The sequence below is a fragment of the Sphaerodactylus townsendi genome, linkage group LG08, assembly GCF_021028975.2.
Source record: "Sphaerodactylus townsendi isolate TG3544 linkage group LG08, MPM_Stown_v2.3, whole genome shotgun sequence".
Lineage (NCBI taxonomy): Eukaryota > Metazoa > Chordata > Lepidosauria > Squamata > Sphaerodactylidae > Sphaerodactylus > Sphaerodactylus townsendi.
Genome location: NC_059432.1, coordinates 89,232,548 through 89,259,279, shown reverse-complemented (window position 1 = coordinate 89,259,279; position 26,732 = coordinate 89,232,548). Strand labels below are relative to the sequence as shown.

The 26,732-nt window shown below is 42.3% G+C and overlaps 1 protein-coding gene across 3 annotated transcripts in view; it reads left to right on the top strand.

The window, feature by feature from the left end:
* The first annotated feature begins 2,553 nt into the window (after positions 1–2,553).
* Positions 2,554–26,732, top strand: part of PLCH1 (phospholipase C eta 1) — a 151,342-nt gene continuing 127,163 nt past the window's right edge. For all 3 annotated transcript variants that reach the window (XM_048505206.1, XM_048505201.1, XM_048505198.1), the window contains exon 1: positions 2,554–2,660. The gene's annotated coding sequence lies outside the window, so the exon portion shown is untranslated. The remainder of the gene's footprint in view (positions 2,661–26,732) is intronic.

Here is a 26,732-nt window from a genome sequence, read left to right as displayed (position 1 = left end):
ACCCCATGCTTTGTACCAAAAATGGAAACAGGTTGAGTAAAATTTACCATGGCCAATACATTATGTACTGATTTAAGGAACTCTGTTCATGTTTTCTGGTGTGTTACTTTACATGTGTGTTGACCTGAACAGCCCAACCTAGTCTAGATCTTGGAAGTCAAGCAGGATTGGGCCTGGTTGGTATTTGGATGGGAAACTACCAAGAAAGTCTCATTTTGCTATAGGATTTTTTTTAAAAAAACACCTATGTATGACTCTGCTTGGAGACAGTTAAATGGCAGCTCTTTATTCAAATGTAGTTACCATTTTATTTCTGTCTATTGAGAAACCAGGAGCCAAACTTTGTCCACCATTTTATGTCGAATTTTTTGAAAGATAATTTTTCCAGGTATTTCTGTGTACTGGAAAGGTAGTCATGTGAAACAAATAATAGAGTAACTCTCACACAAAGTGATTGGAGTCTGTGGGGAGGAAGAGCAGAATTCAATGAAATTAATGTATAAAGAGGGAGAGAAGCAGTATGGGATGTCTAAAATGAATCCAACAACCTGAAGGCCAGAAACCATAAGGTAAGATACTCTTCACCACTCACCTGCCCAAAGGAAGGAGATTTTACACAGAGATTTTACACAGCTCAAAACGTTTCTACTTAATGAAGAAAATAAAAAATCAGACCAAAAGGGGAAAAATGGAACCGAAGTGTGATATAGCGGGGAATCCATTTTTGGTTTTTTCTGCTCTCTGCCGTGAAAGCTGGGTGGCTTTGGGTCAGTCCCATACACACAGCCTAACTTACCTTACAGGATTATCGTGAAGATGAAATGGAGGAAAGGCAGGATATAAATGAAGAAATAAATATATTTTGGGAAAGGAAAGAGGGAGACTGCTGACAGTTGAGCCTGTGTGGGAGGGTGTGTGGGTGCACATGCTGAAGATGAGCTCGTCACTGTCTTGACAAGGAGTGTTTAATGTGTAATTTTATTGTTTTTAATGTTTTGGATTTAGATCAAATTTATTCCTCTTCTAAATGCTTTAAAGATAGACAGTCGTCAGAAAGCGATCAGTTGTCAGGTGCAGAATGCGAAGTGGTTATAGGGATTACATCATTCCAGCCCTGGCATGTTGCACTGATGCTCAGTTTGGTTCTGGGCACAAATCAGGTCACTGATTTTGACCATTACAACTCTATATGGCTTGGGACCAGCATCCCCGAAGGTAGGGGTTGCCAGCCCCAAGTTGACAAATTCATGTAGATTGGGGGGGGGGGGAACCACTGGAGAATGGGGAGAGGAGGGTACCAGGGACCCAATGGCTCACCCTGGGTGCTGCCCCTCCACAACTTCCCCTCGCCCCCTCACAACTGTGCTCGGGCCCTGAACTCCCCATGGAATTCTGGCAGGGGTGCCGTTGAATGCCAGCCAGTGGTGCTCGCCCTGCCCCCAAACTCCACAAGGAGCTCAGGAATGGGGTCAACTGGGCCAACAGCATAAAGCTACCCTTGGAGCCAACAGTATAAACCTGGAGCCAGTCAGTCCAGCTGCTCAGTTTGATCCTGGCATCAACAAGGATCAAGTTTAAACCTGGACCCAGGTGAGCTGAGGCCAGCATCAAACAAACCTGTGCCGCTTCTGAACTCCAGGTGGAGTTCAAAGGCAGGGCGATTCCGGCTGGCTCCGCTCCTGAGCTCCACATGGGGTTTAAGGGTGGGGTAAACCCCACTGGCCAGCATTCAATTGCAGCCCTGCACTGAACTCTGCAGAGGCAGGGGGGAAACCCTGCAATGTGCCCCCCTCACGACCCTAAGAAGTGGAGCCTGGGGCTTAAGCTCCTGGCACTCCTCTTTGCTACACCACTGGAGGGACCTCAATGGGGTATAATAGCGCCACAGAGTTCCTCCTCCAAAGTTGCCATTTCTTCCAGGGGAAGTGATCTCCGTAGTCTGGACATCAATTACATGTTTTTGTTTAGTTTTAACGGTTTTAAATCATGTTTTTATGTATGATGAAAGCAGAAAGGCAGAGTAGAAATATTGTAAATAAATAATATACACAAAAGCAATGATGGATGGTATCCATGGTTATCCCACTTGCTTCCCCAACTCTTAATGTACTGATTTTTATTTAATGTACTCGACACACTTTCAGTCACCACTGTCAGCTTCATATGTAGGGTTCTGTCTCAAATACAATGTGTACGTACAAAATAAAAACGAAGGGCAGCGTTTAATTTGAGACAGAACCACTTTTGGCTGAGTAAGCTGGGCTCTGGGAGTTGGGAGTAAGTGAGCAATACTTTTCTCTGAGCTCGTGCAGAGTACTTTTGTCGTCCCACTGAGTAACCCCACTCCGTCTCTGCACGTGGGCTTGGGAGCCTTGACTTGAGGAGAGGAGCTTTGAGACCTCCTTTAAAAAGAAGAAAAGAAAACAAGAAATTGCCTTCTAGCCTGGTAAGGCTCTCCCAAAGCCAAATCCCGGCAGTAAATGGAGCGCGAGGAGCTCCCCTCCGGTGGAATCCACTCCGGGTTTGTCAGCCGGCCGCCGCGCCGTCGGGGGCGGCTTGTTGGGTGTTTGAATGAGAAAGCAGGTTGTGGCGGCAGCCGGAGCGGAGCGGGCACGGGGCGCGCCTCCGGAGCAGAGGGGCAGCAGCAGTAGATCCGAGAGGTGAGCCCTGGGCATTAGGGGCGGGGGTCCCAGGCATGCCCGGGGGAGTCAGAAGGGGGCCGGGGAACTTTTTGAGCCTGGAGAGGCGCAACATCTCGACTCGGATTGTAGCTTGGCTCGCTCCAGGCAGTGGTCTCAGGATCGGGGCGCAACCCTACGTATTCATGTCATCGGGGCTCCTCGCGCGCATTCATGCACGCCCGTCTAAAACCCTGGGAAGTGGGTAGATGTGGGGAGGGGGTGTCTGCCTTTACGGGGCATGGGTCGAGGAGGGGGCCGTTGCGAGAGGTTTTTCGTGCTCCCTTTGTGCAAGCCGAGGGGCAGCCAAAAGGGTGAGGGCGCTTTATTGTTTTCTGTCGGGTTTCCTGGCTGGGGAAGGGTCCTGCATGGCCTCTTGGGAGGCAGGATCGCCTTCTCTCTTCCGCCCCCTCCACACAGTCAATGGAAGTCCCCTCTCCCATCCAAGTTGCAATCCCTTGGCAACCCCTTGCTCCACTCACCTCGCAGGCTGTTTGGAGACTCCTCTGTGTTTCGAAGAAACGTGGAAGGGGGTCAGACTCGGAATTTCCAAACAAGAGCATCACTTTTGGATACATCCTTGATCCCACTGTCATCTGCCCGGGGTAGGGCAAAGAGTGATGCATCAGGAGTGGGCAGATTGGATTCAGACCCTTGCTGTGCTATGAAGCTGGCATGGTGATTTTGGGACCACCACCCTTTCTCAGTCTAACCTACCTCACAGGGTTGCTGTGAGGATAAAGTGGAGGAGGCCTCCCCAAGCAGTCATTCTGAAGCAGAGGTGTACATTCTTTGTCTTCAGATCTGTAGGAGGGGTCTTCGTAGTGGTATCCCCTCCTCTGTGAATTAGGCCAGGGTCTTTCTTACGGGCGTCAATTGCCATCTGCAGTTTTTATAAAAACTTGTGTTAATCTTTGCACGGGTATCAGGGGCACTTTTGGGGTCAGTTGACTATTTTAAGTGATCTGTCATAGTCTTACTTTTTAAAATGTGACCGCAGATGTGCATAACTTTTTAAAGATAGTATAGGACTTTTCCAGAATGGAGGGGTTTCTCATCATTTCAAAAAAAATCCCAGACCAGTTGGCACTCTGCCAACTTTTGTGTGGCTTTATAAGGTGGCATGAGAAGTCACTGGCTCCCATTCTCAATGTTTACATCTGCAAAATGGAAGAAAACAGCTGTGCACATCACAGGGGTGTTAATAGTAAGTGTTGTAAAGTACTTTGTGAACTAGGAAGTGCCATGTAAGCGATAGTGTAGGATCTAATCCTACATGATTAGGAGAAAGCCCCACTGATTTAGATGGAAATTACTTCCAAGAGTAATGTTAAACGCACTGAATACTTGAAAGTGCTGTAAATATACTAAGGATTATTAGTATTAATGATAGGGATGCTACCTTGAAAAGCAATGAAGCATCAGTGCTTAATATAGATCACTCCTGAGTAACCCTACTTATTTGGGTGCAGTCTGAAATCAGTTACATAGGTATAGGTTGCAGTTTTTGTAAGACTCATGAATGAGGAACTGCTTCTTATATGGAGTTCACTTATACATAGGAAAATGCAAGCATCCTTTGTGGGCTTTATGGTCTCAGTTGTATGTGTCAAAATAGGGTGTGTTATAAATGCACATTTGGTAGTTTCATTCCCCCCCTCTGCATCAGAAACTAGTTATGTGCAAATTAGTCTTGCTTAGTACAGGCTTAATGTTTGTCTTGATTTTTGTGTTGAACTTTTTAAGCTAAATATTTGAACTTTGGTTTTACGGTTCTAACAGCTTTATGTATCCTGTGTGCAACCTATGGCATTCAATAAGAATTAGGTCTACGTAAATATGTATATAATTGGGCTGTGAGTAGTTTTTTTTTAAAAGCAGGCTTTTTGGTAAATTCTTCTATCTCTCCACTGATAGTACAGACAAGAATGAAATATTGGAGAAGTTGCTCTCTCAGTTCAGTTTTGATTACTGGAAGTTATACATAAACAAATCCCAAAAGAGATGAATCTCTAAGTGTAACAGTGTTGCACCCTTTCCTAGAGATAGTCAAAAAGAGACACTTAAAAGTAAGTTCCAGATTCTTTCCTCCTGAGACATTCACTAATGTATTAAAGGCATGAGCTGATGTATGGGAAAGCCAGAACAAAAGGTTACTCTTTGAAGACGGCCTGATTGCTTTCCCTGTTGGCCTTCTCTCTTTACCACCCTGCCACCTTAAGGCTCTGGCAGCCTGCCTCCAGAGAGCAGTTAAAGGTTCAGGCAGCTAGTTGCAATGGCCATGTTTCCTTGACTTTCAAAACAGAGCTTTGGTTCCTGCAAGCAGTGCTTGTTTGCCAACAGAGTTTCATGTGGTGCTGGTCAATATCCTTAGGCTCCTATGTCAACAGTCTTCGCAGTGCTTTTGAGCTTGCCTGAGCTCAGCTTCCTCCTTTGAGCTTCTTTCAAGTAGGCTGGTGCAGTCTTGTTAAGTGCTTGTATGGCAATCGAGCATCACACTTTTTGTTGGTTGTCTCTCTCCCACTGTCCAATTCACCGTTTTGCAAAATGAGTGTTGTAGGGGTTGTAGTTGGGTGTTGTGGTAGTTGTTGGCTTTGTGGCTGGGTGCCAAACCAAACCGTTTTAGCTAGTAGGAGCAACCGTGGTTGGATTGGAGAGCATTTTTGGCATGAACACTTTGTACTCCAGTTAAATTGTGCATTTGTTCCCCTCTGCTATGCAAAGCCATTCCATCAACTATGCAATATGGAATTAAATTGCCCAAAATATCTAGCTTCAATGAGAACCCTGAACGTTTTTTGGAATTGCGATTGATTTTGTGACACAAATGGTCAATACTGCTTTGTCAGATAATTAGGTGGGGAAGGGGAGGGGGCTGCAGAAACAAAGGGCGAAGAGCTTAGTGCATCTAATTTATAGGCTACCAAAACTGCTGTGCAGTGTGGATCCAGGAGTACCATTTCAGATATTTCTAAATTCCCTTTTATTGACACAGTTGAAATAAGTTCTTTATGTGCAGCCATTTTCCAAAGCATGTTTACTTTGAAATAGCCAAGTCTGTTTACAACTGCAGTTGGCTTTAAAAATGCTCAAGGTAACATTGTTTCCCAGGAAATATGGTGAGCTTTTATTGGCCAGATACTTACATGTTTTGCAGGAGCTTAATTCTACGGCATAATTACTTTAGCCTTGTTCAAAACTACTTCAGACATCACTTTCTGACACATAGATCAGTTCTGTTAGTTTGTATCAGGTGTAAGTCTTTGAAAGTTGCATAAAGATAAAAATTCCTTGAAAAGTGCCATTTTTGGAATTGTGAAGAGTATCTATGGAAACAGCTTTTTATAGTAAAAGAAATTTTAACACTGTGAATGCAAGGATGAGTCTATAGTGGAGACAGATGGTAAAGAGAAAAAAATACATCTTCTAGTGGTTGATGTGCTATTTATATTTTACTCTTCTTTATGAACTATGTCGAAACTGGCATATTCTCAATTAGACTTACAGTTCCACCCTCCCAAGTTGGCTTTTCATATGCAAAAGTTTACTTTGTCTTCTAAACAAGGAAGGTCTGGGAATTGCAGAACTTTTCTAGGAAACTTGTTAAAGCCATCTTAGCAATGAACTCCGTGCTCTGAGTTCAAAGGAGCAATAATTGTTCAGGATTTCTCAGGTTCCAACTGCTTCCTTTTATTCTGGAAAAAAATTCCTTCACCGAAACCAGTGGGAATTTATCTGCTATCAGACAGGACTTAACCACAGAACAACAGTGAGATTCGGCAAAAGAATATGTAATGATATGGAAAAAGAATGATGAGGTTGACTGAAGAGTGTCTCACATTTTTCACATTACTCATTTTCTCTAAAAATGGCATCAGCTGGTGGCTCTAGGTCTAACCACGCAGGAGTCATTATGTTAACAATGCCGACTCAGCTTGAGTGGTTGCCTAGGAAATGGAATAAATGCCTCTGTCCTTTCACCCTTTGAGGCCTACATCCCAAGATGACTGTGGTCCAAATGTACCTAAATTGGAAGTGAGTGCGTGCCCACGTGTATGGAAGTGAACTGTCTCCTAGGAATAGTAATGTGTTTAACCACAGCTGCTTTAATAGTAGAAATTTATCCAAGCATGTATTGATGGAACAGTGTCTTTTACCTCAATAGACTACTGGGAAGGAGTGCAGGGAATGTGGGATACAAATAATGTGATTAAATAGAGCGTTATGGGGTTTCCGGGCCATATGGCCGTGTTCCAGTTGCATTTTCTCCTGACGTTTCGCCTGCATCTGTGACTGGCATCTTCAGAGGATCCTCTGAAGATGCCAGCCACAGATGCAGGCGAAATGTCAGGAGAAAATGCTACTGGAACATGGCCATACAGCCTGGAAACCCCACAACACTCCAGTGATTCCGGCCATGAAAGCCTTTGACAATACAACCTGATTAAAGATGGTGTTTGTTATATATAGATACTGCCCACCCATGTTTCTAAAATATTTACTTTGTGGAGCACTGGTCAGTAGACTGTAGGACATGCATTTTTATGCCATTCTTTTTAAAGAGGTGGTTCAGGGAATGAACTCTCGGGAGAATGAAAAGATCCACAAAATTACCAATAAAGCTGGGTGATTTGCCACAAACAGCCGGTGGCCCAAGGTGGTGAAAGAGTATTCCATTCTGTTGATTCATTTCTCTCTTGAGGCATTTTAACATGAAGAAGAGTCCTCCATTCATTATGGTTGATGGCTGTTCACATTCCTTAAGCATGTAAGCGTGAATAAGAATTATTGACTAAGACAGGGGTGTGTGGGGAATTTCAGTGTCCAGTCTCACCTCAATGATTTTACAAAATCCAGAAACTGTGGTCCACTGCTGTTGTTCTGTGTCTGCAATGTGGTGGTGGTAGTAAGCATTTGTATGATTAGCACAATCCCAAGGACAGTTACTGCAGTCTAAGACCATTCATTTCACTAGGCTTCAACTGGACTCACTCTGCATAGCATTGAACTGCTAGCACTTCATATGTGTTAGCTCCATATTACCCTCCACAGGCACTGTATTGATAGCGGAGCCAGGAGAGAATCCCGCTCCTGGAATATGTCTGAACTAAAAACGATTGGAAAATTCATTCTGTCTTGTATTTGTTTAGGTAGAAACTGATTTGTATTAGGTAGAAATAGGAGTTGTAAGTTTCCCTGTATTTGTGCTTGTATGGAACCTCCTTGGCCCAGGGCAGAGAGCCATCTCTGCCCCACCCGGACTTATCCCATACTCATGTAAAGTCTCCTGATGCACGCGGACAAAGGGAAACCTCAGCCGAAGCGCCTTGCCCTGCCTAATCTCGTCAGCAGGCAGATAAGGGGACTCACGTCATCGCTCTTTGCTTCCTGACCCCGGACACCTGGAGAAAACCTTTGTGTGTCCCCCCGTCAGTGGACACGTCATCGCCTTGCCCTGCTCTGGCGCGAAACTTGAGAAGGGGATGCCTATCGGACACTGATTGGTTCCTGCATGTTGCAAATGAATGATTGGTTGTTTTGAATGGTGGTGGGCTGTCTTTGATTCTCCCGGGCTCCCGACGGGAGAAAGTGTACTTAAGGTGTTGTAAGGCTGCTAGGCGGCGCAGTGTTTGTGCGAAGGGAGGTGCTGACACTTAGGTCAGCATCTCAATAAATCTCTTTTATTTATCCGAGCCTTGTCGGGTCTTGCTTGGGTTCCTGGGCGCTGCCGAGAGCGGGATACCTCTGGGACGGAAAGTGTTATCCTGAGCAGCGCGGTAACAGTATGGACAATGTTTTTGTGGTGTTTTTATGTTGAAATCTGATTTATGCTACTTGTCGATAGTACTTATTAGGCTTTCTGGCTGAATTACACTGTGGAAACGAGGAGAGTGGGCTTTTGTGGCCTCATCGTCGTTGAGACACTACTCCATTGACTCTTGTTGTTTTTCTCTGTCAGAGCCAGCCTCGATTGTCTGAGCCTTGATTGTATTTATTCTGGCAACGGTATGAAAAAGGCAGTTCTCGGTTTGTGCCAGAATTTGCAAAAAAACAAAAAACTAACCCTTCCATATCTATCACAAGTGCAGTTTTGCTTACCTTTCTACAGTTCCAAGTTGAGGAGTGAATTCAGCTGCGGGGATAGGGCGGGAATCCAAATTAATGAATAAATAAATGAATGAATGAATGAATAAATAAATATGTTGTGTAGTCCAGAAGGAAAGCCAGGCCTTACCTCCACCATTTTAGCACAGCCCTATGATACTACAATCCTGGCATCTTATTTTCTATGTTCTAGGAGCTCTGGGCAGGTTCTCCAGAGAGACCACATAAAAATGTTCTAAACAAACTTCAGTGTGGTGTAATATGGTCAGAACCAGGGTCCCCAGTATAGTGTACTCATAGGTGTTCTGTCACCTACCAACACCTTTTTGGGAACACACCAATTGTTTTTAGAAAGTGGCCAGGGCCAGGTGGGTGCCTTTGCCCAATGGAGCTTCTGATTGGCTGTGTAGATTTTTAAGAACGTCGTTTCAGCGGCAGTTTGTACTTCTCTGCTGATTTTCTTCTCTTATGTCCCTTTACCCAATGTTTTTTTTAATTGCCCCTCTTCTCCCCGTCACCTTCTCTGTATGTGTGAGAGAGTATGCCGTTTCCTTCCCCTTGTTAAAACAGAACTTTTACCTGAAATAATGAAGTGTTGTGTATAAACTTGCTTGGTGACGTTTTATGGCTGGCTCTGCCTCCTGTGGCAGCCATTTTGTGGTTGCGCCTACAACCCTTTGTCAGAATTTCAAAGGGTACCTGAAGGCTCAAAAAGGTTGGGGACCCCAGGGTTAGAGTATTGAACTTAGGAGAAAGATCTGGCCCTGAAGCTGTGACTCCCTTTTAGCCTAAAGTACCTTGTACAGTTGATGTGAAGGTAAAGGAAGGGAGAGAAATGTGTGAGACACCCAGGGTTCCTTGAATGAAGTGTTGGATTAAAATCATGTTAGGTAAAAACTTCCTTTTAAGCAGCTCAAGGAAGGATTAGAAGTATGTTTTGACACATAAGTCAATCCTATCAGTAGTGGCTATACTCTGTTCCACAGAAAAATGATAGTAAAATTGTATATTCCTCCACTACAGAACAAAGCATGCCAGACTTTCTTTGCTGCAAAACTTTTTCAACATAAAGATGACAGGAGATTTGAGAATTACTGGTAATCTGCCATTTCCTGGATGGTCTTTGTTCTAGAATGCTCCTTTTGGGTCCCAGTGCCTTAGGGACGGGTACCAGGACCCAAACAGAGCATTGCAGAATGAAGACTGTCCAGAAAATAGCAGACAAATTCTCAAACCTACTGTAATCTTTATGTTGAAAAAGGTAGAATGATGTACCTGGGTCCATGTTTAGTAATGCACAAAATAATGGTTTTGACAAAGCCAGCACTTAAAAATAAATTACAATTCTCATCTTTGTTTGGGAATATATTCTAATGTAGAAGCATACTATTTTCTCAATCGCTGCACCTCAACCGACCGAACTATCATCTTTCTGTGGAAGAGTATAAACTGTAATAAAGTTGGTACTGTTCAGTGGTAAGACCTTCAGGTGTATAGAGTATGTAGAGGCATATATCTGTGGTATTGGTAATGAATATAGTAAATGAACTAGGCTTGTTAGAGCCCTGTGACATTTGGAGGGAGGGGTGTGTGTAGAAGAAAAAGAGAAGTAAGTCGTTGTGTGTTGGCTTGGTCAAAAACCGTTCAAGCTAGTTTTTAAAAACTTGAACTATATATTTCATTACCTCCATTTTGAAGAGCAGCACACAAAATCCTGTGTTCTCACAGCTGATACAAAGAACCATCGTTGTCTGAGCAGTATTCTGTAGAATCTCGTTATTGTGTAATAAGTAGTGTAGCAGAAGAGTGATCACAGATTTTGTAATTGCCATAGATTCCAGTCAGTTTTCATTTGCTTGATGGCTGCAGGATATGCAAAAGTAACTTAAATATCGCATGTGAACACAATCTTGAGACATTTTTAAACCCCATGGTGTTGTTTCCTAGTATATTTTGAATAGGAGATCATTCTGCGTACATTGAAATGTGAAGCATCCTCACGTGAATATCAGTTAAAATTAATGACCTCTTTGAATGTCAGAGAGCAGTGCACAGAGGTGCATGACAGTTTCATTGATTAGCTTGTACATTTCAATTTAAGCCTTGGGATGCATATTGAATGTATATATTGACTACATGATCAACTTATGGAAAATGTGAACCTTTCATTGACATAGCTGATACTCCTCTGAGCGGAACAGCATGAAGCAAGATGGCACTCAGTACCACTGGAACTCAGGAATCGATTCCGGGCTCTTGTGGTAGCAACAGAGGCAGAAATCAGAAGGGCAGAGTAAATATGAAGAAATTGCCTTAGAAGGAAAAGGAAAGCTTTGGTCATTCATGACTCTCTGCTGAGGGCATGGAACATCTAGAACCTGGCTCCCTAGCCTTAGAGGTGCGCTGTTTGTTGTGGAAAGATTAAAGATATTGCAGACCAGGTGTAAAAACTTATCAAACTTACAGATCATTGTATTGTCGAAGGTTTTCACAGCTGGAATCACTGGGGTGTTGTGTGGTTTCCGGGCTGTATGGCCGTGATCTAGTAGCATTTTCTCCTGACGTTTCGCCCACATTTGTGGCTGGCATCTTCCTCTGAAGATACCAGCCACAGATGCAGGCAAAACATAAAAAAAATGCTACTAGAACACAGCCATACAGCCCAGAAACCACACAACACCCCAGTTACAGATCATTATTAATTTGTGGTGGTCCACAGAGGAGCAAACAACATCACATGCATTAAGACTGACTATGAAGTTAATGAAATTATTGGGTGGCCTCACTTTTAAAAGAATGTGGACAAAATGGAGTGGGTTCAGAGAACAGCGAAGATGCGGATCAGGGGCCTGGAAAGCAAGCCTTATGGAAAGGCTGAGGGACTTGGAAATGTTCAGTCTGGAGAGGAGGAGGTTTGGGGGGGGGGCATGATTGTTTTCTTTAAATATTTGAGGGACTGTAACTTGGAGGAGACCAGGGAGCAGTTTCTGTTGGCAGCAGAGCGTAGGACTTGCAATAATGGTGGAAAGTATGGGTGGAAAGGTACCATCTTGATATTAGGATTTTTTTCCACAGTAAGAGTAGTTCAACAGTGGATTTGGCTGCCTAAGAAGGTGGTCAGCTCCTCGTCACTGACAGGCCCTTTCCCCACTTACCTTTGTCCGAGGGTTGCTGCGCACAATTCCCAGCGCGCACAATTCCTGGCGTGCACCTCGGCTTCCCCACGACTCCACGCTCTGCGTGGTGTCATCAAAAGGCGCCAGGAATTACGCATGCTGAGGGGGTGCGAGAGTGTATTTTGTAAATGCATGATAATCTAGTTCCCAAAGAGCAAGGTGGACCTGCTGGAGCACATTTTTTTAGACTAAGCTGTTCTCTAAAGCAATCCAAAATCCACAGAGTGTACCTTTTAATGGACTTCTGTATTGAGGGGACGTAATGCAAGAATTTTGAATCCAGGTAGGAAAGCCATTGCATTGAGCCAATAAAGTGACATGAATGAATCAACCACTTGCCACATCAGCCTTAGGCAACTTTTGAACATTTCACTTGCAAGAGATACTGAACACTCATTCTCCTGCCCCTTAACCTTCTTCTTCATAAGAAGATACCTAATGGATCAGTCCTGTGGTCTGTCTATTCTGGCATCCTGTTTCCCATAGTGGCAGTCTGTAAGGGCAGAGAGAACAAAGCACCCAAATGTTGCCTTTTCCTCCTCCCTCCCCAAGCTTTTGGAAATACACGGGGGTGGCATGAACGATCATAGACAGGCCTATCCTTTACTTTTGTGTGCTGTCTGGAAAGGTGGATTAAACAATGAATCTAAATAGTGAAAAATGGCATTTGTAGCATCCAGGACGGAAATGGAGACCAAGAAAGAAGTGGAGCACTGGGGAAGTGGAGTCAGGCTGAGAAGTTAAATAAAACAACAACAGGCAGTCAAAGAGGCTTATGGGGAGTGAGGGACAGCTTATTTTCAAAAATGGATTCCTTCCCAGTAATCAGCTGCCTCTTTCATTGCTGGTCACCAGTCACGCGATAGATGTATTCATGAAGATACTAAATGAGAGATTAAGGTAGCTGCACAAATTCTATTAAATTGGGGCTGTCATATGAAAACTGTTATTTAAGCTTCTTCTAAGGAAGCCAAGGGAAAACAAAGACAGATGGCTTGCCTAGTAGAGTTCACTCCTGTCCTTATCCCAGGGGCACACAATAAAAGGAAGTAGTAGGGTGGCCATATGTCCTGTCACTGTGGTTTAAGGTCCCAGTGGAGCAATCCAGACCCAGGGGATTACAAACACAAGGTGGAGGATACGCAACTGTCTGTTATATTGATGGGGGTGAGTGCTTTGTGTGTTTGCCTGCTGGTTCCGTTAGGACTCACAGAAGGGAAAAGAGATCCCCCCCTACCATCTGTGCCCCCTGCGAGGATGCCACCTCATATTTGGAGAACTGGCCATTAAACTTTAGCCAATATGTGACTCTTACCATTAGGCATGCTAACTTTGCAAAGGAGCCCAGTAGTATAATCACCCAGTAATCAAATAGCACTTTACTTCTCTGCAGGTGCAAACAAAGCATCATTGCCAGGGTCCTGGCTGAGTGCCAACAAATAATCTCCCCCAATAACCCTCACATACTGCAAACTAGTACTCATGATGGAACTGTCATGAAATAAATTACCCTGATGTTGTCTAGATGCATGAGGGTCACTGTTATTGGTCTTGTAAATTCAGTATTCTTCTGTGATGAGTAGCTATTGCTCTCTGGCAACTCTGTTGCTGCTTCAACAGCTATTGCATGTGCATTCTCCATGCCCCTGTGCTGTTTGATTTGAACTGCATCTGTGGTTTGTTCTCCCTTTTGCCCGGGCTCTGCTTCTTGAGAAGGGGTGAGCAATGTGCAGAAATTCTGTGGCCTCTTTTATGAGCATTTGCTGTGTGCTTGGCTTTATCTCTGCTGCCAGTTTGGAGCTGGCTCAGGCATTGCCTGTGGTAAGGAATGGCTGCGTGGCAGTAACAACAGTAGCAGCAGGGGGAGGAGGGATTGCTGGGGTTGAGTAATTACAACCATTGTGAGGTGGCCTCCATAGATCAGTGATATACTAGCTGTTGTTGTTGTTATTTTTTAATATCACAGCTGCCAATTCTTGAGGTGGTTGTTGGTTTTTCATTACAATTCGAGCCTCACCCAGAGGCCTAGGAGATTGTAGTGTATCTGCATAATATTCATTCAGATCCCAGCAGGGCTTCCTTCTGAATCTGACTGATATTGATGTTGTCGATTTGAAGATGTTTCAAGTGCCACCCCAGTGTTTTTGGAATGGCACCCAGGGTGCCGATTACCACTGGAACGATTTCAGCTGGTTAGTGCTATAGACACTGGAGCTTGATGTTCAAGTTGTGGTATTTAGTGGCCTTCTCATGTACTTTTTTTCTTGACCATTGTTGTTGTTCTTATTTATTATTATTATTATTCCAAGCTGACTCTTGTTGTTTAGGATTTGCCTTTTATGAAGTGAGGCATTAATGAGTGATCACAGATCACATAATTGAGCTCTCTGTGTTAAAGCTATCTAAAGTACTGGGCAGTTTTCAACCTGGACACTAGGAGGTCTGAACATATACTTTTGAAATCACACATTATGTTGAGCAAGAAGCATTTGTGGGTGTCTTCCTGACTTATCCTCTTGTCTTCCTGCCCCTTTTGCAGTGCAGTATGCTAGTTGTGCTGTTCACTACAAGTGAGATTGGGTGTATGAAGGGTGGGTGAGTAGTTGGTTGGGGGCTTCTGTCTTGCTTCCTGTTGTACTGAGAGATTAGAAATGCTTCCAGACCAAACAAGAGATGTTGCTAAGAGGAAATCTCAGAACCTTGGAAGTTAACCCTGTCTGAGTGAATTTGGAGCCTTGGATAATCAGGTCGCAGTGATGGTTGGGGATATGTGCCACCTATTGTGTAGGCTGCTCTCCTTTTCCACAAAAAAAGTGACTTTTTCATCTGTGCTTTTGTATGTTCCAGGGTTGAATGTTACACCATCCCTAGGGCTATCCTTGAAGGCATCTTGGAAGCTCCAACTGGTCAAAACCTCATGAATGTAGGGAGGGATGGGTGTGTTCAGTTACGGTATTTAGCAATTACTGAGGCTGCCTTTTTGCTTCCATAGATGGCATTCAAGTGGCTGTTTAACCTTTACAGATATTCACAGGCGAGGGGGGATGTCTTTTCCTGTAAATGGCATCCACTGCTTTTGCTGGGGGTGAGACCTTGCTTCTTATGCCCCTACTTTGCGGTAATGTAATTCCTCCAACTAGGAGAAGATCCTTATCTGCGGCGGCCCCAATATAGTTGAATGACCTTCTTGTTGAGATAGGTTTTTGGAGAGCTTCAGTCAGCCATCAGTTAAAGTGCTTGTTCAGCCAAATTAAATATGACCAAAGGTTTCATGAATCTGAGAAATTTCACTGTGTAAGTTTATTCCTTGCCTTTAGAAAGTGCTGTTTCTTAATATTCCACATTGTCTCATATGACATGATCTGGATTGTCCAATCTGATTGGTTCACAGAAGCTAAACAGGGTCATCTCTGGTTGGTACTTGGATGGGAGGTTGCCAAGGAAGTCCACGTTGTCTACACAAATGCAGACAGTAGCAAACCATCTGTGAATGTCCCTTTCATTGACAACCCTATAGGATCATCAATAAATTGATTGTGACTTGACTGCACTTTACACTATCTTGGTGTTCTCTATTTCGATATTTTAATTGAGTATAAATTCAGGATGTTCCAGGATGAAAGCCAGAGACAAGCTATACGTTTGCATTTCTAGAAACTATCACCTGACGTTGTTAAACCTTATATATTTTTAAAGAAATATATAACTTTCCAATTGCAGAACCCCTTCCTTTTGCACTAGTCTGTCTAGGTCAGTAGTGTCTGTTTTGACTAACAGCAACTCCTAAAGCTTCCAGGTAAAAGTCTTTCACATCACCTAATACCTGAACTGTTAAAGACTGGGTGTGATACCATGGAATCTGGGACTCTCTGTGTACAAGAAACATGCTCTATCCCTGTGCCAGCGCCCCTCACTAGCCTTCTAAGATTTTTTTTAAAATTTAAAAACAGGACTTTGCGAAGTAATTTAACAAAAGTCTTGCAGCTTGTGTTAACAGTCAGCGGGAAGTAAATGTGGAGTTTAAATATTAACAGGCTATACTGAGCATTGTATTATGCAGAAAGTAATGCCGTAGGGCCGTTAACAATATAATTTGATTCTTGCTGAAGCATAATGTATGGCTAATTATTAACGTAGTTATAAGCGGTTTTATCACACTACTAAATCTTTCATATCGTTTGCTCCATTAAGGAAAATAACGTCCCTTTTAAAAACTGTGGCATGGCCTATTCAGCGAAATTGTTTCAGTGTTCCCAGATTTTATAACCACATCATGAAGCCTTTAGATTGGAGTGAAGCTAGTTTGAATCCATGTGTTTCTAGTGACACACTCTGTACATGAGGAGAGGAGAAATGCTTACTTTCTCCTCCTGCCCCAGAGATCTGGAAGAGGCAGGCTGAACCACTGCATGTTTGGAAGAGGTAGATGGGCAGTGCACTGGTGTAGGATCAGAAATTTACACTAGCACAGAGGATGGCTTAGACAAAGAAGGATTCTTGGTTCCTGGCTAGAACCATCGCGGCTTGCTCTAAGTTAAGCAACCATCTTCAATAAAGAGAAATGCTGACCCCAGTTGCTGGGGTTACTGAAGGCCAAACTAGACAACATAATGTCCCTGGGATGGTATTGCCGTATTTAAAATACCTTCTCTTCTCAAATGCTGTGGGCTCTGGTGTGGGGGAAGGCGGAGGGAGCTCCTGTCTTTTCCATGCTGTTTTCAAGAGCCTGCTTTAAAAACATTTATAATTCAGCATTTGAGATGATCTATTTGGCTTATTGATAAAATTTAGAAGCACTAATTGACCATTCCAACCAATTGAAATTAGGAAATGGATAACTAAATCATGCTGTAGGAAGGTATCGATCATGTATTTGTAATATAACTGATAGTTCTGCTAAGTTTAAAAAAATGCTATATTAGTTTGCTCATTACATATACTAACCTGTAGTGTGTGAGAAGCTAAGAAGAAAATCACATGTTCACAAAACACCTCATATTAACAAACTCTTCACATTTAGAGCAGTCCTCCAAATTCCCTAAGCCTTCCTTAACAATTTAATGTTCACACCACCTTTCATTGTTCATAGACTGAACAGAAATTTAGAATCCAGAATTGTAATAATGATAGCATTTGTTTTTCTCCTTATCTTTTACTGTTATATTAATTTTTATTAATGAAAATGTTCCTGATTTGGGAGTAGTCCAGGTAGGCCGGGTTAGCAGTGGGCCCTTTGCAGACTATTCTGAGTCAGCTTTTCTAGGAGGGAATGCAAACTTTTCTAGTAGGAAATGTTCACTTTTTTGAATGTGGTGTAGTGGTTACAGTTCTTATGTTTTATTGGGAAGGAAAGAGATGTTGGGGTTTTAGTAGAATGAAAATGGTGACTCATTGTGGGGCTGTAGTGGGTACGGCAGATCCCATGTTGGGAATTATTAGGAAAGGAATTGAAAATGTCCAGGATTTTGTACCAAGTAGAGAAAGTGAATAGAGAAAACTGTCAAGTCATTTCCACCATGGCGACCCTATGGATCAACATTCTCCCACATGTTATGTCATCAACAGCCTTGTTGAGGTCTTGCAGACTGAGGGCTGTTGCTTCTTTTATAGAATCAATTCTTCTTTTCTAGGAGGAATGCAAACTTTCTAGTAGGAAATGTTCACTTTTGAATGTGAAGATTGTAGGTAGTTTACCAGGATTCTTATGTTTTATTTAGGAAGGAAAGAGATGTTAGGGTTTAGTAGGAGAATGAAATGTTGACTCATTGTGGGGCTGTGAGTAGATGCGAGCGTCCCATGTTAGGAAGTAATAGGAAAGAGAGTGCTTGAAAATGTCCAGGATTTTGTACCAAGTAGAGAAAGTGAATAGAGAAAACTGTCAAGTCATTTCCACCATGGCGACCCTATGGATCAACATTCTCCCACATGTTATGTCATCAACAGCCTTGTTGAGGTCTTGCAGACTGAGGGCTGTTGCTTCTTTTATAGAATCAATTCTTCTCATATTGGGTCTTCTTTTCCTGTTGCCTTAAAATTTTCATAGCATTATTGTCTTTTGTTGTCTTGTCTTCTCGTAATGTAACCAAACTAGGTTAGCCTCAGTTTAGTGATTTCAGCTTCTAGGGACAGTTCAGATTTGATTTGATCTAGAACCCACTTATCTGCGGTATTTTTTTTTATGGTCCACGGTATCTGTAATTCTCTTTTTTAACACCACATTCCAAAAGAATCTACTTTCTTCCTGCCAGCTTTCTTCATTGTCCAGCTTTCAAATTCATGCATAGTAATGACATGAATTATTTTGGCTTTCCATGACATATTCTTACACTTAAGAATCTTTTCTATCTCCTTTATGGCTGTCCTTCCCAGTCTCAATCTCTTTAATCAAAATGGCCAGTTCCTAAGAAGTTATCTGAACAAACAACAACTGATTCTTTAGACGTAGTTTGGATCCTTTTTCTCTCTTGAGTGTTCTTAAAGAGGAATGGTTAACACAATAAATATTTTGTGACTTCAGCAATGTTTTCCTTTATTGATGGAGAAATGGGTTTTTTTGTTTGAAAATGATGCAAGGGTCCTTTATTTTTCAGATGTTGTCTTTGCCGGTGATGTTTAATTTTTTCTGTGTGTTTTATTACACTTTTATTGCCATTTAAGTATTGTGCTGCCTGGGAACTGTGAATGAATGTTTCTGTCCTTTCTGAAAAACATAGTGCCCTGACTTCTATTGTCTTGCAAGCCCATGTTGTTGGGCTGTTGTGTATGTTAATTATCTACCTAGTCTCCAATTAGCAAATTTCCCAGGGGGGTTTCCTATGCTCGTTTTGATTCCTATCTTTTTCCTTATGCACCAGTGTCTGCTTTCACTAAATGGGCAGTTAACTGCAATTGGTGCAGTCACTCATGGTGGGCCTTTCAAGACTTTTGACTTGGGTGAGGCTTTTAGGTGAAGTGGCTGACATCATTCTGAACAAAATGGCATCGATTTCAACCCTAAAACATTATAACTTAACTCAATTACTGTGAGGTGAATTGCTTTTTAAGATTTGTGTTTCTTGTGTATCTGTGTAAACAGTTGTCACTTGTCATGATGGAGGGATTTTGTTAAGACTTGGGCAAAGCTATCATAAGGTTTTAGGCTGTGTTGTGTGCAGCAAATATGTATTATGATTAACAATATAAGCTGTGAAGGTAACAGACCTTCAAAGAACATATTGGGATGGAATCAGGACCCTGCATCGATTATTGTCACTCTTTTTGTTAAATTTTAATTGGTGGTCACTGTAGCAAGCTATTTAGGTATGTAGAGATTTCACTATAGAGACAGAACAGCAAACTGTTGGTGTCTGATAAAACTAGTGACCAGTATCAGGCTTTGTGTGATACTAAACTTTTTTGTATGCATTGATAACATGTGGAAAATCAAATAGAATATATACAGCGGGAAAACAGCAAGGAACAAGAGTCAACATCAAAAAGGCTGTATATAAATATCTTGCAAGGCAAATATTATCAAGTGTCATGAATATATTTCATTATAAGCAGTGCAAATTACATAACCTAATGTGCTATAATATAAATAAATATATTACAAAGTGACAACCCTATAAGGTAGTGTTGTAGTTGATGTCCAGTATATCCGACCAAACAGGACACTTTCTTATTTTGCTGCAGGTTCTTAAGTTTTATATGAGCACAGCCCGTGGCTTGAGCGAAGTGTATAACAAAGCTGAGCAAATAGGCGAGGTCAAAGAATATCTTGTAGTACTCACGGTTACAAGCACTAGCGCCATGCTGGCGAACCTATGGCACTCCAGATGTTCATGGACTACATTTCCCATCAGCCCCTACCGGCATGGCCAATTGGCAGGGGCTGAATGGGAATAGTAGTCCATGAACATCTGGAGTGCCACTCGCGTATAATATAAAGTGCTATTGTAGAACCGTAGCGCAGGTGTAATCAATTAGTGAAAGTCTGCACAGTGCAGCAAAACCAAAGACAGCTGGATAGGTGAAAGCAGTGAGAAGCAGCACAAGAGCAAAAAGATATTGCGCACTAAACTACATTTTCACCTTTTCTTCATCAGTGCAAATACATGCTTCTGATACTGATCAAGTTGTTTTTAACATAATGCCTACATGAGACATCTTAAATCGATTATCAATAAACATTGGCATATTATTTCACATATTTCAGGATGTGCATTGATAACATGTCATATTTGGTCATTGCAAAGAAGTCTCTTGTTTAGTTCTCAGGTCTGATGTGGGAATAAACTGTTTGATCTCTGCAATGTTTCTGTTCGTTTACTTACTTTGGGACTATCAGTCTCTACTTCTGCGAAGCCTTTTGAAAACTACTGGCCCAAAGTGAACCATTCCAAATGAAGTGTATGCTGTGTTCTGTTTTGTGTTTGTTATTGTGAGTTTGGCTATACAGGCTTGGGCTTTAAACAGTGGCTGTGGAGGAGAAAGGAATTGTAAACAACCATCTGTGCCAATCAATGGGATTCCCTGCTGGGCAGGCAGTAGATTTGACTGGTAGAATTGAAACAAAAGGTGGGGGTGGGAGAATTCAAGGAAGACAAGATGGGTTATCTCCTCATTCCGCAAACCTCTTATTTTAATTCAGTTGAACTCTCTGACCCTTGATGAACAGATGAGATGGGGAGTATTATTCCTACCTTCATCCCTCCAGTCTGTGCTTACAGCATATTTGAGATAATGTATTGCAGCCAAGCATTTCAAAAAATGGATGGTCCCCACACAGTTCAGTGGGCTAATGAGTCTGTCAAATGCAGCAGGTTTAATACATACCTTTTCCATCACACATAATAGCTTTAGTAGTTGTTTAATGGCATATTGGTTCTCAGGGAATGAAACAGTACCTTTTGTTCTGTTGGTCTGAAAGTACAAATATGTGTGACTGAAAAGCTTCCATGTTTTTCGACAAACTGAAGGTGCTAAATGACATGATGTCATATTGTATGCTTTATATTTATGAAGGCCCAAACCTAAAACTAATTAATTCATAGATGTCAAACTCACAGCCCTCCAGATGTTATGGACTACAGTTCCCATCATTCCCTGCCAGCATCATGCCAGCAGGGGCTGATGGGAACAGTATTCCATAACATCTGGAGGGCAATGAGTTTGACACCTGTGATTTATTAATTACTCTGTTTGTTGCTTTCAAGCTGCCTGACTTACCTATGCATCAGTACCAATATTGTTGAATCTGTGGGCGCTTTCTGAGACTAAAGAATGTGACTTGGGCACCTTCACAAAATGGTTGCCATGGGGGGCAATCAGAGAAAGCTATCATGGGGTGCTGGGCCAATCACAGCATGCTGGCTAAGTTGCAAACCAAAAGCCTTCTTACAGTGGGGACAGCTATTAATTGAATGTATGTTCCCTGCCTCCTGGGTTCTCCTGACGCACTGTCTACTGATTTTATTTTTGCTGTCAAGTCACAGCTGACATATGGCAAGCCCATAGGGTTTTCAAGGCAAGAGAGGTTCAGAGGTGGTTTGCCCTTGCCTTTCTCTGCACAGCAGCCTTGGACTTTCTTGGTGGTCTCCCATCCAAACATTAATCAGGGCTGACCCTGCTTAGCTTCTGAGTTTTGACAAGTTTGGGGCTATGCAGGTTTGGGTTCCATTACAATGAAGTGAAAGAAAGCCAGTCCTGGCTCCTTGCTTTGGGGAAGAGATGCTTTGTTAAAGCAAAGTATGGACCCTTAACGGGCATCATAGAACCCAAAGCCACCTCACTGGGGATCACTCATATGTACAGTCATACCTCGGTTTTTGATGACTTCGGAATTCATCGGTTTCGGTTATCGTCGATCTTCACCGGCCGTTTATTGCCTTGGTTATCGTCGGTTGCCTCGGATTTTGTCGGCGTGCCTACAAAATCTTAGGCGACTTTTGAGTAATTTCAGTGTGCCATTTGCGTTGCGCCTGCACAGTGTATCTTGATTTTCGCCGATTTCAATTTTTGTTGGGTGTTTCCGAACGAATCACCGACAAAAAACGAGGTATGACTGTACCATAACTCCACAGTGGCTCTGTATGGGCATAAATTGGGCATTAGCAGATTCCATAATAGAATTGAGCTGGGTCTTCTGAGGGGCTATCAGTGCTGATATTAACTTCATTATGGAATGCTACACCTCTGGTGGTGTTCCTGTAGGTTAAAGTTAATGATGGAAAAAGAAAATTATTGATGGCATGTTGTAACTTAGGATAGTGTAAAGGGTTATTCTTGTTTCCTTTTCCTCCCTGACTTTATTCCTGTTGTCTCTGCTCCACCTTGGGAGCCCAGAAGAGCTGGCAGAAAATCTCTGTCTCCATTATCCAGGCCATATCAGAAAAAAACTGAGATGGGACTGATCGTCACACCCTCACCTGGACCTGGGAGCAGAAGGGATCGTGTGACTATGATAGTGATGCACTTTCTTCATGAGAAGGCTAATTGCTTGTTAGCCAAGACCAGATGCAAGTTAACTCACAAGAGATGGGAATTCCAATGGCAAGGGGTCACCGCTGCAAAAGCCCTGTCTTTGGTCACCACTCACCCCACCTGTGCAACATGGGACAGAAAGCAGGACATGGGAAGAAAGCAGGATTTTATTTGCATATGAAGATTGGAAGGAAGGGATTACACAGTTGTGCAGATCCATGACTATCCATCACTAGCTAGTATATATATTTTTAACATCTGATCAAAGTTTATAGAAATGTAAAGCAAAGTGAATGTTCCCCTAGACATCTTTTGACATGATCAGAAGGAATTCAGTCATGAAGGCTTTACAAAAGCATTGAACACCTCAAAGCCTAGTGGGATGAACCTCCTTCTTTCTAATTTGGAACTGGATTTTGGAAGAAGGGGGCCCTCACCTCTTCAATTGTATTGGAACTTACTTGGAGACCTTTATGGAGCTCAGTGTGGGGCTCTTTTCTTGAGGGCAGTGTCAAGATCTTCAGAAAGTACCAGTTTTGACTGGTTACCAATAACAGCTAAAAATGGCAGACTCTTGACATGAGGGTAGTTTTTATGGAAAAGGTGAGCTAATAGGTAAATGTCAGTTCTAAAAATGTTATGGCTGCTGTGCATCTTGTATGATTTGTCTTTTCCTTTTCTATGTACAATGATCGGGGACAGTGGCATTCTGTTAACAGACATCTTATCCCATCTGAATGGCAAAAAAGATGATTAGATGAGTTCAGATGCCTCCAGTATTTAATCACTGATTTCCTTGAAGAGATTGTGATATTGTGTCTAGTGTAAATCTGGTTGTGTTTCATCTTGATCCTTGGATTAGAATGGTCATGATAAGTTGCAGGACAGATAAGTTAAATTATGCTTGCATATGGGTATCTGGTAATCACATTATGGTACTTAGATTAAGTGAATACAGGTCTGTTCAAAACCTATTTTGTACTCAGAAACTGTTTTACAGAGCTGATGTAGCTCGATTGGATGTTGTATTAATCTACACTTAATATTAACCTAGCTTGATAAAGAAAGTTATTGAATGAAGCTTGATTGCCTTGGGTAAAAACGAACAGAGGAGTAATTTTAGCTTGTCTGTGTTTGAGCTTGTTGTGGGATAACAATAACTGAATGTGACTTTTCTCTCTGATGGGACACCTGTGCTTGTCCCAAAAAGATGCTCCCTTCACACCCAAAGATGATACCTTCTGGGCTCTTCTGAAACTTCTACTCCATTGGAGTGGATGAAAGATGGAACTGCTGTTTCCTCTGAGGAGCATGCTTTCAAAGAAGAAGTGGGTACCAAGAAACGCGTCCGCAGACAACATGTTGGGGATTTGTGAGTGCAAATGAGCATCGGGGAAAAGCATCAAAGGACACTTGAAAATATGTGTTAATTGGATATAACTTCTTACAGGTGGCATTTTCGAATCTGGGGTCTGCATAAAGATATCTACAAGGTGCAGAGGCTAGGTACACCCCACCCCCAGTTTAATCACAAAAATCCATCTGGTTGTTTGCTCTAGTTAGATTTTTATGTCTCATAGTAACTACATAATTATTAATAACAAGTTAATCAGTAAAACCAGTGAAGGTCCAAATTGCTGGTGATCAGACTAGGATTTGGAAGACTAGAGATTCAGATCCCTGCTGGGCTGTTGGAGTTAATGGGGAGAACTTGGGTCAGGCAGTCTCTCTCAGCCTAATCTACTTCCCCTGCTGCTGGTTGTAAAGACGGAGGTGGGGAAGCCAATGTAAGCCATTTTGGATTCCAGTAGGAAAGGCAGTGGGGTATAAATGTCTGAAATAAACAAAAATCAGGATGTAAGCCTTTTTAATGTGCATGGATAATACCAAGGCCACAGGCTCACTACAGAGTGGCAACAATACAAAATGCCAAATACCGGCAGTCTGTAATCTGCTCTTGCTGGCAGCAGGCCAGGTTTTCTGAGCTGCACAGTGGCTGGATTTAATCATCTGTTGCTCTGGCTAGTTTGTCCAATGAACTGCAGTTAAAACCAGGCATACTTCTGAATGCAGCCCCACTGTGATTCAGTGATCAGTGTATTAGGCTATGATGAGGGAGCCCAAGGTTGAAACTGTCCCCAGTCAACGAAGCATGGTTTGTAATCTTGGACTAATTGCCCTCATTCACCCTAACCAATCTCACGAGGTTGGTGTGAAGATAAAACAGTGGAGGTTAAGAGATGAGCCACATGTGTTATCCTGAACTCCAGGGAGAAGAGGCTGGGCAAAAATATAATAAAAGAAAAAAAAGAAATAGTTTTTACACAGTGAGTAAGCTGACTTTAACTAGTCATTTCACTGGGACTGTTTCCTCTGTACCCTAATCATGTAAATTATGCATTTGGAAATGAGCCTTTAGCATGCCCACTCCCTCCCCACAAGGGGTGTCCTCTGAATAAGAAAACAGTTATATGTGGAAATGTGAGTGGTTTCTGCTCTCCAGAGTGGCCCGTGAATAGCCCTGAGGAACAATCACATGGAGATGAGGAGGAAGTTGACCTTCCTTCCCATGGGAGTCACTTCAAAAATCAATGTAGTATCCCTTTATTATTTCCTGTGTAGGTTTAAAAAATGTCTTCAGACTTCTTATTTGGTTTTGTTAATGAGCCAGGGTTGGATCCAGTCAGCATTTTAGCTGGTGGAAAAGGTGTAGAGGTTCCCTTTTTGACCATCAAAGAAGGCTGTACTGGAGATCTTGGGGCTCGCATGGGCAAAAGCCTTGTGGGATGATGGGTGTAGGAAGGAGGTGAGTAGAGATTGGGTCAGATTGGAAAAGTTGACTGGATCAAAACCAGGGTGAAAATTATAAATAAAAAGAATATGCGATTTGAAGCATTAGAGCTTTCTTTGTGAATCTTGCTGATTGTTCTTGATTTTTCTTAAAGAATTAATGCGTGGCTCTTCTTTGTCTTTCTTTAAGAAACTTCCTCTTGAAAGATAGGCTGTTCTTTTAATCTTTTATTAACAAACTTTCTCTTCCATAGATACCTGAACCCCCTGAAATGTATAACTTTGCAGATGGGCTTTTAAGATAATCTTCCCTAACAGTTCCTGCTTACAATGCAATGGGTTTTTGCAAGGCCTTATTCTAGTGAAGAAAAAGTCTATGAAAGCAAACCAAATAAAACAATGTGAACAAAGAGTGCCTTGTGGAGAGAAATCTAGAGATCAGCTTATTTAATGAGTTATATGCTAGTCCCTGAAAATAAGTTACAATTGCTTGCATTGTTTTTTAGTTGATTGCCACACAGTAGAAGAAACTGCTACGCTCTGTGCATGGCTAATTGTTTTTTAAGGAGCTTTAGTTTATTCATTATTGGCTCTTGAATTTGCCACTTCGTATAGATCTTTCTCTTTGTGTCTGTGAATTTTATTATTATGATACAATCATTTTAGGTAAACTAGTTAACAGAAAAACCTCAGCACAGTGTTAGAGTCATTCCTCTTGGTTATCCTAGAATAGTGGTTCCCAAACGGGTACACATATCCCCAAGGGTGCACGTCAGAATGTTTGGAGGTACGCAAAAAATTACATAATGGGTTTGCTAATACGAGGGTACAGTTTTAGGAAAATGGGTTGCCAAGGGTACGTGAGTGAAGAAAGGTTGAGAACCACTTTCCTAGAGTGTGACAGATATTGGAAATAGCTTTTGTACCCTTGATGGTTCTGTGAGGAATCCTATTTCCACCCTACCCACAAAGGGACCTTTCCATGATTCTTTAAGATCTCAGAATCTTAAACCATCTGTTTGTTGCCTATAGGGTCACTGTAAGTTGGCTGTGGCTTGAAGCACTGTAAGTTGGCTGTGATTTGGCTCACTTTCAACCACCCCCTCTGAGTAATCAAAAATATCCCAAGCTAACCCCATCCCCCAACATATTACCAAGTTTTGTTCGATCCTAGAAACGTGAACCAGAAAATCACTTTGGACCAGCTAAATGTGCGCGTGCACACACACACACACACAAAATCAGTGAAGTGAATCTTTTCACTATCTTTCCCTGTATCTAGCGGCTGCATGATCTATGCTGCCACAACCAATAAGTTACCATTAATTTATGAACTACCTTCTGGAGGTCTCTGCGCTAGATCACTCTACACACTGAAACTGATGGATCAGAGTGTGTCTTCCCTGTGACTCCTGCCACTTCCCTTTCTGGAGGGAAGCGATTAGAAATGGCCCCTTGATACTTTAATGATGGGCTGATTTTTTGACCCTGGGTTGATTAATGCATGGGCAATAACTGC